This window comes from Calypte anna, chromosome 10 (assembly GCF_003957555.1).
Source record: "Calypte anna isolate BGI_N300 chromosome 10, bCalAnn1_v1.p, whole genome shotgun sequence".
In the NCBI taxonomy this organism is placed as follows: Eukaryota; Metazoa; Chordata; class Aves; order Apodiformes; family Trochilidae; genus Calypte; species Calypte anna.
This window is the reverse complement of record NC_044256.1, coordinates 15524835-15538398: the sequence shown is the minus strand read 5'-3', so window position 1 is coordinate 15538398 and position 13564 is coordinate 15524835.

Here is a 13564-nt window from a genome sequence, read left to right as displayed (position 1 = left end):
TAGATTTTGTTACGGTGAGAAAAGGCTGCAGTTTCTGTCCAGAAAGGCCGATGAAAGTATATGAAAGTTGGGAAGAAGGAATAAGGCACTGGCTGGACCAAAGAATGGTCAAAAAAAGACCAAGAGATCACTTCCCTGCATCCCTGTTATCTTAATCCGGTGCTGGAGAGGAGAGGTGTGCTACTGATGTGGGGAGTTAGGCAAGGCCAGCCTGGCAGAGTGTTTCCAAATCCAAGCATAATTCTTTTGGACCAGAAAGTTGCTGAAAATCAGAATATCTGGTGATCTATGCACCGCTGAGCTGGAGAGGGACGCAGCAGATTCATAATGCAGCAGATAGAAGCAGCACAGATGTGTTGAGAGAGAGAGATACTAATTGCTTACATATTTAAAACAGCATCTTTAGGCTGAATGGGAGGCACCATTAAGCAAAACAGAGCTATTAACTGGGGCCACTTGGAAAGCTGCCATTTTCCCTTCTGTGCATGGCTTTTTATTTTTTGCATCTGTACAAAAGTACTTGTCTTGGGGCGTGCTAGGCTGTCAGTGTTGTGTGATTCCAACCGAGGATGCTGAGGTGCTTTTGCACTGAGATAAACGTAGCCACAGGTATGAGGATGCACAACACTGGTGCTGTGCATGGGGAAGTGTATTCAGCAGAAGACTTTTCTGTTTTTCTGGATTAAATGTGGGAAGGAGCATGGTCTGGGCAATGCGCTTTCCTGGGGATTCCAAAACTCTTGTAGAAAGGCAAACAAATCACCACTGCATTTATAGGTAAAAAATACAACACAGGTGAGGCTGGTACAATTACACTGCAGTATATATGGCATATTTACAGTCCAGTATACAGCTTTTGTAATAGAACATATTCGGGCCCCTGGGTAGAAAGTGATTTTAGGTGGTATAAGTAGCTCCATAATTTACCTGCTGCATAAATCCAGGGAAAGCCTCATTTTCTTTCTGTTTTATTCCTCTTGGACACCTTTTGCTCCCCCTATTCTGGAGCATCACAGCACTGTGACTGGCCTGAGGATGAGGAAACAGCCTTTGAGGTGACCTTGGTGGTGCAAGGACTGACATGGGTGTTTCCCGAGATGCAGCGGGGCAAAGCCCCTGTCCCCTGTGGTTTGGGAGCACCACCCTGCAGCTGGCTTCCCATCTTAAATATCCTTGAGAATACAGATGGAGATATCTGCTCCTGCATATTTTTCAGCTCCATCCCAGGTGGTGTTTCATCTTCTTTTGTATGATCTTTCTGTTTCAGTTGCCAGTCACAGTGGTGATGTGCAAGAACAGAAATCTCGATGGAGGCTGAGCAATGAGTGGGGGATCCTGGGGGTTGGTTTGCCTGGATGAGGACTCTTGCAGGGGCAAGTGTATTCTATCTGTTGAGGTACTCTGTCTGCCAAGGAGTAGCTTGTCTTTAAAGACATGCTGGGATTTGACTCTGCTCTGCCTAAGTCAATGGAAATGCTGCTGTTAACTGAAATGAAAAAAAAAACAACAAACCTCTGCCTTGCAGAGTGAGCTGAGTTAAGCTTGATGCCCTTCACTGGAGAGCTCCACTGCTAGGGGCTTGCACAAAATGCTCTGTGAATCCTCTGCTTGGTATCATCTGTTGCTTTATTCCTCAGAAAATGTAGGTCAGAGAGAAAGGTCATTCTTCAGCTGATCAGGCTTCAAACACAGGGACCAGGACCTTGAGATGTACTTCAAGGTCTTGAGTGGGGAGGCAGCAAGCTACAAAGAGGCAGGGACAGTGCAGCTGGCTGAGTTATTTTGTAACCAATTAATAAGGGTGTATAATATCACTAAGTGCAGCTCTATCATGAAAACCTAGAGATCTTGGTGTGCTGCTGAAGGCTGAATTCTGCATGATCAGGAGACTTATTGTAGTAGTAGAAAGAAATGAATGTAATAAGTACTGCCTGCAGGAGAGGACATTTTGCTCTGCATTCGCTCCAAGTCCAATCTCTTCAGTGTCCTGGCCAGATCTGGGGGAGGAGGACATAAAGCACCCCAGTTTCATGCATTGCTCATTATCCCGACCTGCAAACTGCTTTGGACTAATTGCCATAGTTCCTTGAGTGTTACTCATTCTGTTCATTCTGTTTGCTATGAATCCTCACATGATTCAGCTTAAACATGTGCGTAAATGTTGCAGGATTGGGTCCATAAGCATCCAGAGCCTCAATTTTATGTCTCATTTGTAAGATGAGTTGCAGGAAGATGAGCACAAACTGTCACAAATAGACTGTTGTGGTAGAGTAATATGTTCTGAAACAGAATAAAAGGCTATTATATCTTCTAGTTTCTAATAATTTGAGGAAATAATTCTGTATCCAGAACATTTGCAGTAAATACAATAAGGCATACTTAAAAAAAAAATAATCTTAGCATAAATGGCAAAAGTAACTGCACCAGAACAATATTGCATTTTGCTGCTTTGAAAGGAGAAAAGAAATGACATTTTTACATTTTCTTTTGACCTTTGAGAAATACCAGGAATATGTAATATCCATATTCACTAACAATAGTTCAGAGGATTCAGAGAATAAGAGTTAAACACCTAGGGACATTTACAAACAACTGGCAGAGAGGCAATGAATTTAAGATGTGGGTATGAGAGGTACAGATACACAGAGACTGCAAAAATGATACATATTTAAAATGCTTTTAATCTATTTGAGAAGCATCGTTAGGAAAGGAAGTAGCTCCTGAGCAAGCAGAGGAGGGACAGAGAAGATGACCCATGAGGTCTTTGCCATGTATGACAAATAATAGAAGCTGGTGTGGCAAGAGGTCTCAGGGGACCTTTCTCCATCAAATTCATAATGCAGTAAAATGCTCATAACCTTTATCACATCTGTCATCCAAAATGAACAAAGTTTACAGCCCATTTTATACAGCTAAACAGTACTCTGATGTGATGAACAGGTATGACAAATGGGAGCCTGTATTCACCAGGATCCTGATGCCAGGATTGGTGATGAAATTGCCTCTAGGTGCTTTCTCCAATGAAGCCCTCAGTTCCTCCCCATCAAAGTCAGGAGACTCCTCAGAGCCATGAAGTGTCTTTTCCTCCGCAGCAAATTTCTTAGCAGGAAGGAATGATGCTGGTTAAGTAGGTTTGATGGCCTCCATCTTCTGGATGTTCTTGGTGGTCTCTGTGCAGAGCAAGGGATCAGAGAGTACCACTCAAGCATCTTTGCTTATGGGTGGAATAATACTGGTAATATCCAAACAGCTTCCAGAGCTGTTGGTCTTCCTACCTGGCTTTATTTGCCCTTAGGTAAATGCTTTCCAGCTGGATCCTGAGGCAGCCAAATCTAGGTCCATTATTGAAGTACATCCACCTGCCTGCCAGGGGTGCTGTAATCTTTCCAAATACTGGGCAAATTAATGTTTGTTATAGGCAGGGTGATATGAATATGGTTTGCATTTAGAAAGCAATGAGATACAGCCCTAAAAAAGGCATTTACACTTATCCTAATGTGGGTGTATCTGCATTTAGCCCCATCAGAGGGTCTTGTAACTTTCTGTGGTTCATCCCATACTGCACCAAGTGCAGAAGCACCCTGGCTCCTCATCTCTTATGCTGGAAGGGAGAGCCCTTACTTCCTTGGAGAGCCTTTACTTCCTTGGGGAAAAACCCAAAGCCCTCCTGATTTTCTCATTTCAGAGATTTTTTGCCAGTTGAAGGAGGGGTTAAAGCCTATCATCTTCTTTATACCCCGAGTGGTCTAGCAGCAACAAGAAAGCTTTGGTGGATCACAAGAAAGGGAGAAGAAAATTAAACTGTATTAATTTCAAGCTCTATTAGGATTTTAAGAAAGTAAAATCAATAGCAAAGGATGGACTCAGTAGGGAATGTGACCTTATTTCCCAGTGTCTAAAGAAGTGCGCAAAATAGAGAGACAAAAATACATCTATAAACCCAGATCAGTTTCTTTGATGTCGAAGTAAAGAAGTTAAAATGCTTATGTAAACTGGCATCATTTGACTGTTGTTTAGGAGAAGTGTCCTAAAGAGAAAAAGAGCAAAAGCAAAAAACCCCCACCCAAACCCCACTCCAAAATCTGCAAACCCAACCACACCCATTAGCCACCTATTTCTTCCTCTCCTGTAGCAAGGTGCAAAAATGGTGTGATCCATGCAACATTTCATCAAATTGTCAGAGCAAAATGTTTGATATGAACCAAAAAAAAAAAAAAAAAAAAAAGAAAGATCTTTCTTTTGGGTCAGATAAGCTGGTTTGTATTAATAAAAACTCCACAACGGCCACGATATTGATAATTTGCATGTGAAAAGCCTCCCACCTGGCGATGAAAACACTTTTTCAGTTTTGCCACCGCTAGTCACAAGAGATAAGGTCTGCTGTCCTCCCCCTTGCAATTAGCCAGGCATACACAAAGAAGGGAAAAAGGTGGAACGTGTGTGTGACAGTTGCAAATTGCCTGTTAGCTGAACCTGGTACTAAATCCCGGTGTTCCCAACTGCAGCTGTGCAGCTGGCACGCCTGGACAGCCCGAGACAAGCCCAGCACCTCCCCTTGGGAAGGCAGAGCTGAGTACGTTGCCTCTATGAATTTTTTTATGCCCTATTAATGGCATTCAGGGGGCCGAAAAAACATGCCTAAAATAAGTTTGCAAACCTCCCCCCCACCCCAGTTACGGTTTGCGAGCCACTGGGTGGCAGTGCTGTGTGAGCACATGTGGAGGGACACAGACACACAGAACCACCAAGAGGTAAACCCTTTTTTGGGGAGGATGTCTCAAACCTGAGCACGTTTTGCTCCTCCTTGGTACCCTGAAGGCCACTGCGGTGCCCAGGGGGGAAAGCTGGAGAAAAAAAGGCTGAAAGATGCTTCAGCTTTGAGGACTGGAGATGATTGCTGTGTTTCCATGGTCTGCTGAGAAATGCACCCAGGAGGAGTGAGGGAAGGTCAAAGCCACTGTCAGCATTCCAAGATGATCCAAGCTGTCCCAGCCTTGCCTGCAAACCTTGCATTGCTGCAGAGGAACAAAGACGTTTGATGATAATCCTGAAACAGAAATGGCACAAGATGCCCACCCTGTTCCCTGCCTCTACTCAGACACACACACATCACCCTTGTTCTTTCCACCCTATGGAGAAATCATTAACCCAGGCAGGCCCTATTTTCAGTGACCTTAAAGTATACACACGTGTTTGGTTACATATAAAGCATGCACATTCCTTGCATACAGCCAGCAATTACTTGATTTTGACAACACATCCCTCCAAGATAATTCTAATCCTCTAAGTATTTCCCACTTATAATGGTAGATTTTAAGTGTCTGATAAACAGCTATAGGTTTCAGCTACCAGATTGAGACATCGTCAGTTTGGAATGTTGCCTCTCATCTCAGTTCAAAGCTGCTAAGATGTGGCATTTCTTTTAGGTTTGTTTCTGCTGAGTGCTTTCATCACAGTGCTTCTGCCTGCCTTTTGTGGCCTTGAAGCACAGGTCATATTTGACTCCAGTTTTGGCCCGTTTCAAGTTGACAGGTTTGATTAATCTTGTCCGACACTTGACAGAAAGCCAATTACTCTCCATGACTGTGTCGAGGAGGCAAATCTACCTGGTTTGGATAAACAATCCTGCTTGCAGGATCAAGAAATAAGATGCATCTGGGAGCAGCTTAGTGTGGGAGAGGGTTTCTTGACAGTGAAACTTGAAATTTCAGATTGTTCCTGCCTGAGGGAAGTCAGAGTGAAAAAGCTGGAGGTGACACAAGAACAGATAAAGGAGGAGGAGGAAATCTTTATGACCCTCCTTTGGGGCCATCCAGATAAAGAAGATGGTGCTGCTAATCACTAAAAAATCCATTACCTCAGTGATGAGCACACCTGAGGAAACATGCAAGAAGGCTCTCTTGCTTTTCCCTGGGCTTCTTATGGTCCTTTGAAAAACCTAAATCTTTGCAAAATGTGCAGATTACATCAGCAATTAAACAAAAAAAGAACCAAACCAAAGCAACAACAAAAAATCCCTCATTCAAACATGATACTTTGCAAATGAGAACTTTTCAGCAAGGAAAACATGAGATTCAACAATATCTTCTGTTTAGCAAAAATGACAACATTTTAAGGGGCAACCTAAAGACTTTTTCTTCTTTCGACCTCTTGCTAATAGCTGCTTTGCAAAGGGCCTTTAATGCAAAACCTCATTTCAGTTCTAGAAAAGCCCTTGATTTCTGTCTACTGTGATTGTAATTTTGCCCTCCAACAACAATGAATGCTTTTTTCTCCTCTTTTATACTAATATTTCTTATCCTTCGTGTCCTTTGGGGTGGGCAGAGCTGCTGAGTGAATTGCTTAGGCTTCAGAATAAAGGGAATTTTGAAAGAGTAAAGTAGGGCAGGGAAATATCCCCCAAAGGGCTCTAGGCAGAAGCTTCAGGCAGAGCAAGGCCCCATGTCAGCTTCTCCTGCGAAAGCAAGAACACAACTTCTTTGCCAATAATTTACTTAAGACCTTGCCTCTGAGTGACCAACACCAAGGAAAAAATATCACTTACATTTTATCCAGAAAGCTATTACAGCATTGAAAACACCCCAGTCACAGTAGGAGCAGCCAGGACAGGGTATTTTTCAATCTCATGCTCCCCTTCTGGATCCTAAATGAAAATTTTTTTAATACATGACCCTGGTTGTGCAGCACCACTTGCTTGAAAAAACACCTCTCTGGAAGCCTGACTTGTCAGTTCAGCCAGCACGTTCCTTGGGAAGGAAAACTTCAGTGCAGCTTGGGTCTAAATGTATTTGATTTTGCTCTGGGATTAGATCATGAGCATCCTCTGAGGAATCTGAGTGACTGATCAGCTGCAGATCCCACCTGGCATGGGGACACCAGGCAAGGGAGACTGCACCTAACACTCCAGGCAGGGTTAAGTGCTCTGTACAAATGTAGAAGGATTAAGAAGGGAGAAAAAGAGACAGCATGGGGGAAGAGAGACCACAGACACGTATCAGCCTCCTGAACCTAGTGATTTATTTATGGCATTCCTAGAGGGGAGGAAGCCATGCAAAGATCACGAGCCCACACATGGCAGTAAGTGGTGTGCTGGCATATATTTAGCAAGCAACAAGACACGGGACAAAGCCTATGGAGGATGGGGAAATGCTTCAGCTCCTGGTGAGTTTATTGAGTGGTTACAATCCAGGCATGAGAGAGTTTTATTTGGAGGAACAAGAAAGGTTTGCCTTGCTTTTTTCTATAAATAAATCACAGGGAGATTCTTGGTTTTGTTTTCTTGAAAGCCAGGGTGGTTTCCTCTCCCAGAGCACACCCACACCATGCTTTGCTCCTGGAGCTGTCATGGGTATGTGCAGGAAATTTTGGATACCAAAAGCCATTTGAGATCTGGAGGAGAAAAGGCTCTGGTTGCACTGAGGTGCCTGAGAGATAGATTTCACAGCGAGGTGCTGTTTCCAGGGTAGGTGAACAAAGAAAAAAAGAGTGTTGCAGAGAAAAAGTCTCCAGTATGGCACAGAAGGTGGAGGAATCTGTGTCAGCTGAAGCAAGTCAGTGTCCATCGACCTGAGGAATACTGGCATGGACAAGTGGGAATGTTTATAAAGTACAGTACTGCATAAGGGAACTGAACAAAGATTAACCCTGAACCCCCTGAAAGGCCAGATTCTGTGAGATGCTGAGTCCTTGTAGAACCTAGTGAAGAGCTCATTCCCTTGGCCTCCATAAAATGATGCTCCTGAAGTTGTTCACCTGCACATCAGACTGGAGCAAACCCTGGATTTCAGCAGGATGGTGCAGTCAGGAGCCAGATCTTGGGCAGCACAGCAGGAGGTTTCACCTTGCTGTGAGGAGAGCAAGGGGAACACAGGGCATTTATTAACATGCCTCAGACCTTTCACATCACAAAACACTAAGCCCTAAACAAGGACACAGTTTCACTTTAAAGTCCTTGACCCTTGCTGTCTAAATTGAACCTCATCAGAAAGAAGATCTTAAGCAGAAATCTGGGCCATCCCGTTTTCTTTCTGAATTTAGCTCTGGGGATCTCAAAAGGGGGTAATCTTTGTGGCCTGAAGGTTCAGGAGATCTCTGGGGACACAGGGCACCAAGTTTCCCTGCTGCCTCTGCAGCTGTGTAAAGCTGAGGGTCTGGTAACTTTGAGAAGGCTCAGAAGCATCAGCATTGACTTGGTTTGATGATCTGGATTTAATTATTCCAGGAGTGGACTTAATACTTGGACTTGCATCTCAGTCAAACCTGTCTGTTATTCATAGATTCCTAGTGGAAAAAAAAGCAGTTTCAATTTATACATGGGAATATAATAATCAGGTGAGTTTTATCACTCCTGTTTCCATTCTAGGAGCTTATAACCACATAATAAAAGCACATAATGAAAACATCATAAAAACACACAGTAAAAACACATTCACCATGCAAGTATTGCCATCTTAACATGTCCTGGATAGAAATGCTGAAGAGTTCTTGAGGTTTCTGATATTTGCTAATAACCTTCAAAACACTGTATCACACCCACCCTTTCCACTCAAGCAGTACTTACTCTTTAAACAACAAAGGGGATGAAAGATGCACATAAAAGTCTGGATTCAGCAAACTAAGAACACGAAAGGTCTCCAGAAGACCTTTGCCTTCTTGGCTTTACAAAGTTAGAAAATTTTCTGAGAAAAGCCTCTTCAGCCACTTTTGTTGGCTTATAGCCCTTGTTGGAAAAGCTGCATGCAAGGATTGCTGCATTAACACTCTTCTTCCCTGTGGTTTAAATTAAAGTTCCTCTTTACAGGCAGTACTTTGCTTTTCTTTGAAGGATGCAAACAGTTTACTCAGCTTCTGTCCTCTACCTTAATTTTCCTTTTCCTGACAATTTTTCTGCTGGAACATGATTTGCCCTCAATGTAGATGGTCCTGCAAGAAAGCTGGGGAAGACTTTAACAAGGGCATGTAGTGACAGGTAATGGCTTTAAACTGGAAAAGGGTAGATGTATGTTAGACATTAGGAAGAAATTCTTCGGTATGAGGGTGGTGAGACACTGGAACAGGTTGCCCAGGGAAGCTCTGGATGTCCTCTCCCTGGAAATGTTCAAAGCCAGGGCTTGAAGCAACCTGATCTAGTGGGAGGTGCCCCTGTTCATGGCTGGGGATTGGAACTAGATGGTCTTCAAAAGTCCCTTCCAACCCAAACCATTCTACGATTTTATGATATGAATCAACACCCCAAACATAGAATAGCACCTGAACTGGGGGATGACTTGCACCCTGACAAAAGATACTGATCCTTGCTAATTCTGCTTGACACCACAACCAGTTTGAATCATGTCAGATACTCTGACTCTGTTGCACTGAGGCATCAGTGGCAGAGTAGTAGCACTCTTGGACTTCTTTTTCCCACCTTGGATAGCAGCAACTCCTCTATCAGGGGAAAGCTGCTGAATTCAAAGCTTTGTGTAGCCATTGAACCTGCCCACTCATCCTTTCACATATTTTCCAAGTTATCACAGTTATTTTAGTGAGTGAATAAAACGGAAATTAATCATCAATCCCTTCAGTGACTTCATCTTTCACTTCAGTAGTGCCAGAATAGTTACCTCTCACTTTAATAAGAGCTCCTTGAATTCTTGTCACTTTCAAAGATTTTATTTTGAGTCTGAAGCAAGATTACAGTGACACTGAACTCCATGGCTCATCTACAGGTTGATTTTATTTTATTTTTTTAAAACCACAGATGTTACCGCTAACAGCCAAGATGAGAGAACCTGGTTATCTTAGACATTAAAGGCAATATTGTTCCCAATTTTTATCAGCTGCATATTTTGTGTCTTTGGGAAGCATTTTATACTCACATGGCTTTGCTTTTTTTCCTTCTATCACTTCTCCTTTGTTTGCTTGACACTTTCATGCAGAGAAAGGGTAGAAACATAAACTAGGCAAATGGGATTTGATCACAGAGCTGGTGGGGGGCAGGTAGACTCAATCACACTTCCTTGAACTCTTGTGTGTGATCAGCTGGAGTTTGTTTGGAGAGAGAGTGTCCTGAAATGATGTGGCACAAGGATGCTGATTCAAACCTATGATCAAGGGATGCCTTTGCATCAAACTCTGGATCAAGCCTAGCATGTAAACATTCCCTCCCCTTGAATTTGCAGACGTGGGAAAAGCTGGAGGTTGGTTTACCAAAACCCAGAGATTGATTCTTCTGCAGAGCAGAAATTCCTGGTCCCATTTCTTTGGTTCCTCTCATGAAACCTAAACCAACTACCACAGGCATTTTTTCCCCCAAGTTCTTGGCCTCCTCAGAGCCACACTTCATTAACCTGAAATCTTTTGGTTTCTCAACTGAATCTTACAAAAATGCAAGACACCAAGCTGCTCCCCTTGTCAGCAAACACACTGCAGATGAAAGCAGCAAAGCTTCTCCCCTTGCACCAGCTCTGAATCTGGTCCCTGGGATTTTAACTGTTCCTTTATCTACTGAGAAGGAATGTTAAAAAGTTTAATTGGCATGTAATGAGATAACTATAACAAATTAATTAGTTCTCAATTAAACTGCGTTCACCATAAGTCCTGAAAGTGTTGTTAGCAATTAATGACACCTAATGAACTTGGAAGAGTTTACAATGATAAGGAAAACAATAATAATAATAATAATAATAATAATACACGTGGTTTCATAGTGCATTAGAAGTGACAAATGATTTAATAAGTATGTGGTTAAATCACCATCTCTTGTGCAGCTGCTGGAAGGGAAACATCCAGGAAATTTATTCTGGCACATCTAACAGGGTCTGGAAGGAGACAATTGGCTTTCAGGATGGGTCTTGCTGGAAAAAAAACCTTCCCTTTGAGCTGTCAGAGAATTGCAGTGGAGAAGGGAAAGCAAAGCTGCAGGGTAAGGTCAGTTATTCAAACATGACAACTAAAGATCATAACAACGGGAAGAAGGTGGAAACCCTGGTGGAGGAGGGAAAGGGGTTAAATTCTTTTCCAAGATTATTTAAGTGGTGAGTATATGGAGAGCAATTTGTCTCTGTGCTGTGAGTTAACCTCCCCTAAATGCTCTGCCATTAGAGTGCCAGGATGGATAGGCATTGGAACTGAAAAAAAACCCTACAAACTAATTTACATTTTAATGAATTTTTAATTGAACCAAAATCTGTTGTTTCTGTTTAAAGATGCAGTGTTGACTTTGTGGTCTGTGCTGCTGAGAGCCAAGTGGGATCTTAATGTGATAAAAACAATGATAACACTGAGCTTAATTAGGTTTGAAAGCCTTGCCTGGTAAAGTGGAGTAAAACCATTACCTTCCCCCATCGGAACCGAGCAGCCGGGCTGGGCAGAACCTGGACCTCCCAGCTGGCTGGCTGAGATGAAGCAAGAACCAAAGCTGCTACTTCTTGCTCAATCAAAGGAAAGAGTGGGCCGGGAAATAAAAAAACGTGATCCCATGTGCAATAGGATCACCCACAGTAACTTCAGCTCCACCTTCTCCGGTCATTTGATCCAGCTTTAATAACAGGCAGGACCCACTGGGGTTTCTCTAATGACTTTTTGTATCAGGTTTTATCGAAACACCAATGCCTGAGATATGCACTTTCCAAAGCCAGGATGTGGAGGCATTTGCTCTCATACCCTTCTCCATCCTGGAGTGTGCCTCCAGCAAAATAAAAGGATCCTCTCCCTGTGCATCCAAGCCTACCTGGAGGTAGACCAGAGAGAAACTCTCACGTGGGGATTTCTGATCAACTGCACTTCTATTTAACCAGAAACACTCCCAAGTTCTCAGGTGTTTGTTTGTTTTTCTCTGAAGTACCTATAATCCTAATGCAGACATTTTAAGGCACTTTGGGGTGGTTTTAAATGTCCTGTACTGATTTGCCAAGTCAGCTGTGGCACACACATACCTGAGGAGCTCAGTGCAATGGCAGCAAAGTAGCTCTTGTAACACTGGTTTCTTGCTGATCCTCTTCTTTCATCCTTCTTCTGGCTGCCTCTGCCTCTGGAAGAATTGCTAACACGCTTGGGGTTTCACAGCAGTAGTTTTATTAGTTATTATGTAGATTTGTTATTATGTAGGTTATTGTAGATTTGGTTGTACAGTGAGTGTAAGCTGGATACACCCCTCACCTCCACTGGCAGCCTGATCAGCTGATACTAACAAACCCCAATAAAACCACAGCTGTCAAAAAGCAGATATGGCAGGAAGCTTCCAAACATGTTAAAATCACTATGTGAGCTTCATCTTCAATACTTTGCTGCTCCCCACCACGTACTGCATTTCACAGCGATTTGCTCCACTATTGCTCTGTCATGACCAAAATTTCTATTGCCGGGGTCACCAACCTTCAGTGCTCAACTTTGTCCTTTGCATTATAAGCAACATTATTTTTGACTTTTAAATATTAGAGTAGAGATCATGTTATTTCCTACCTTTTCCTGGTGCCAGTGGGTAATAATTTGGAATCAAGGGCTGGAAACATGTTCCTTCCTAAGGAGATCACATTTGTCACTAAAAGCACAGAGGGTGAAGAATGGTTAAGACAGAGACCTTCCACTTTATCACATGCCTAAAACTCTCCTTATTTCTAATAAGGACCAGCTTTTCACTGCTCCATCAGTTTTCCATCTGAGGGTGATTTTGCCTTCAAAGGAGTTCAACTCCAAGGTCCTTTTACTCTGCTGTTGTATCTCAGATGCTGCTCTCTGCTGCTGGGTAGTCCTAACAGAGCCACAGCTTTCCACATTGCTTTGGCTGGGGAAATATTCATGCCTGTCCCTCTTTGCTTTGCATGAGCTGCCAGGGAAAGCTGCTGTGCTTGGGTGTGATAAGCAGAGTGGTCTAAGAATAGCCCTTGGTCCTGACAAGAACATAATCCCAGAAGAGCTGGGACATCAGGAAGTTAATGAAACGGGACAGAAATCCTGGGGAATTTTGAATTTCAAGCAGGGATACCAAGACCCTCAAAGGCACACACAGTAAGAGAGGTCATGTGCTGAGCACAGGACTTTTGGCTTTGCACAATACATCACCTTGGGGATCTCCCTGCCCATAGCAGGTTGCCAGAACCAATCTGGGCAGGTGGGTGCTGATGAGTACCAGCTTGCCAAGAGCAGATCTGGAAGAGGTGAGTGTGTTTCCAGTGTATTATGGTCTCTGTAAACTCCTTTCTCAACTTGGCATTAAGCCTGAGCATTCCCAGAGCCTGAAGGTTGAGTGTAAATCCAGTTAGCAGAGCTAGGAAGCTCTCAGGGACAGAGACCAAGCAGAGGCCTTTTTTGCATGTCTTTCAGCCATACTGGTGTAGGAGCTTGTGACTGCCTAGCCCACAGCAATGAGCTATCTTGAAATCCAGGAAACAGCTGGTAAATGTCTTTTCATTTATATGATGATCATTACTGGAGTGTGTGAACTCCAGCTTCTGCAGTTAAACTCCAAATGTAGGTGGGTGTCACCTCATTTTCCTTTTTCTTCTTCCTTCAAAAAGGGTCTTTCAACAAATTGTGCCCTTCCTCCCCTGCCTTTCCCTTCTCTCAGTTTTTCTCCTCAGTTCTC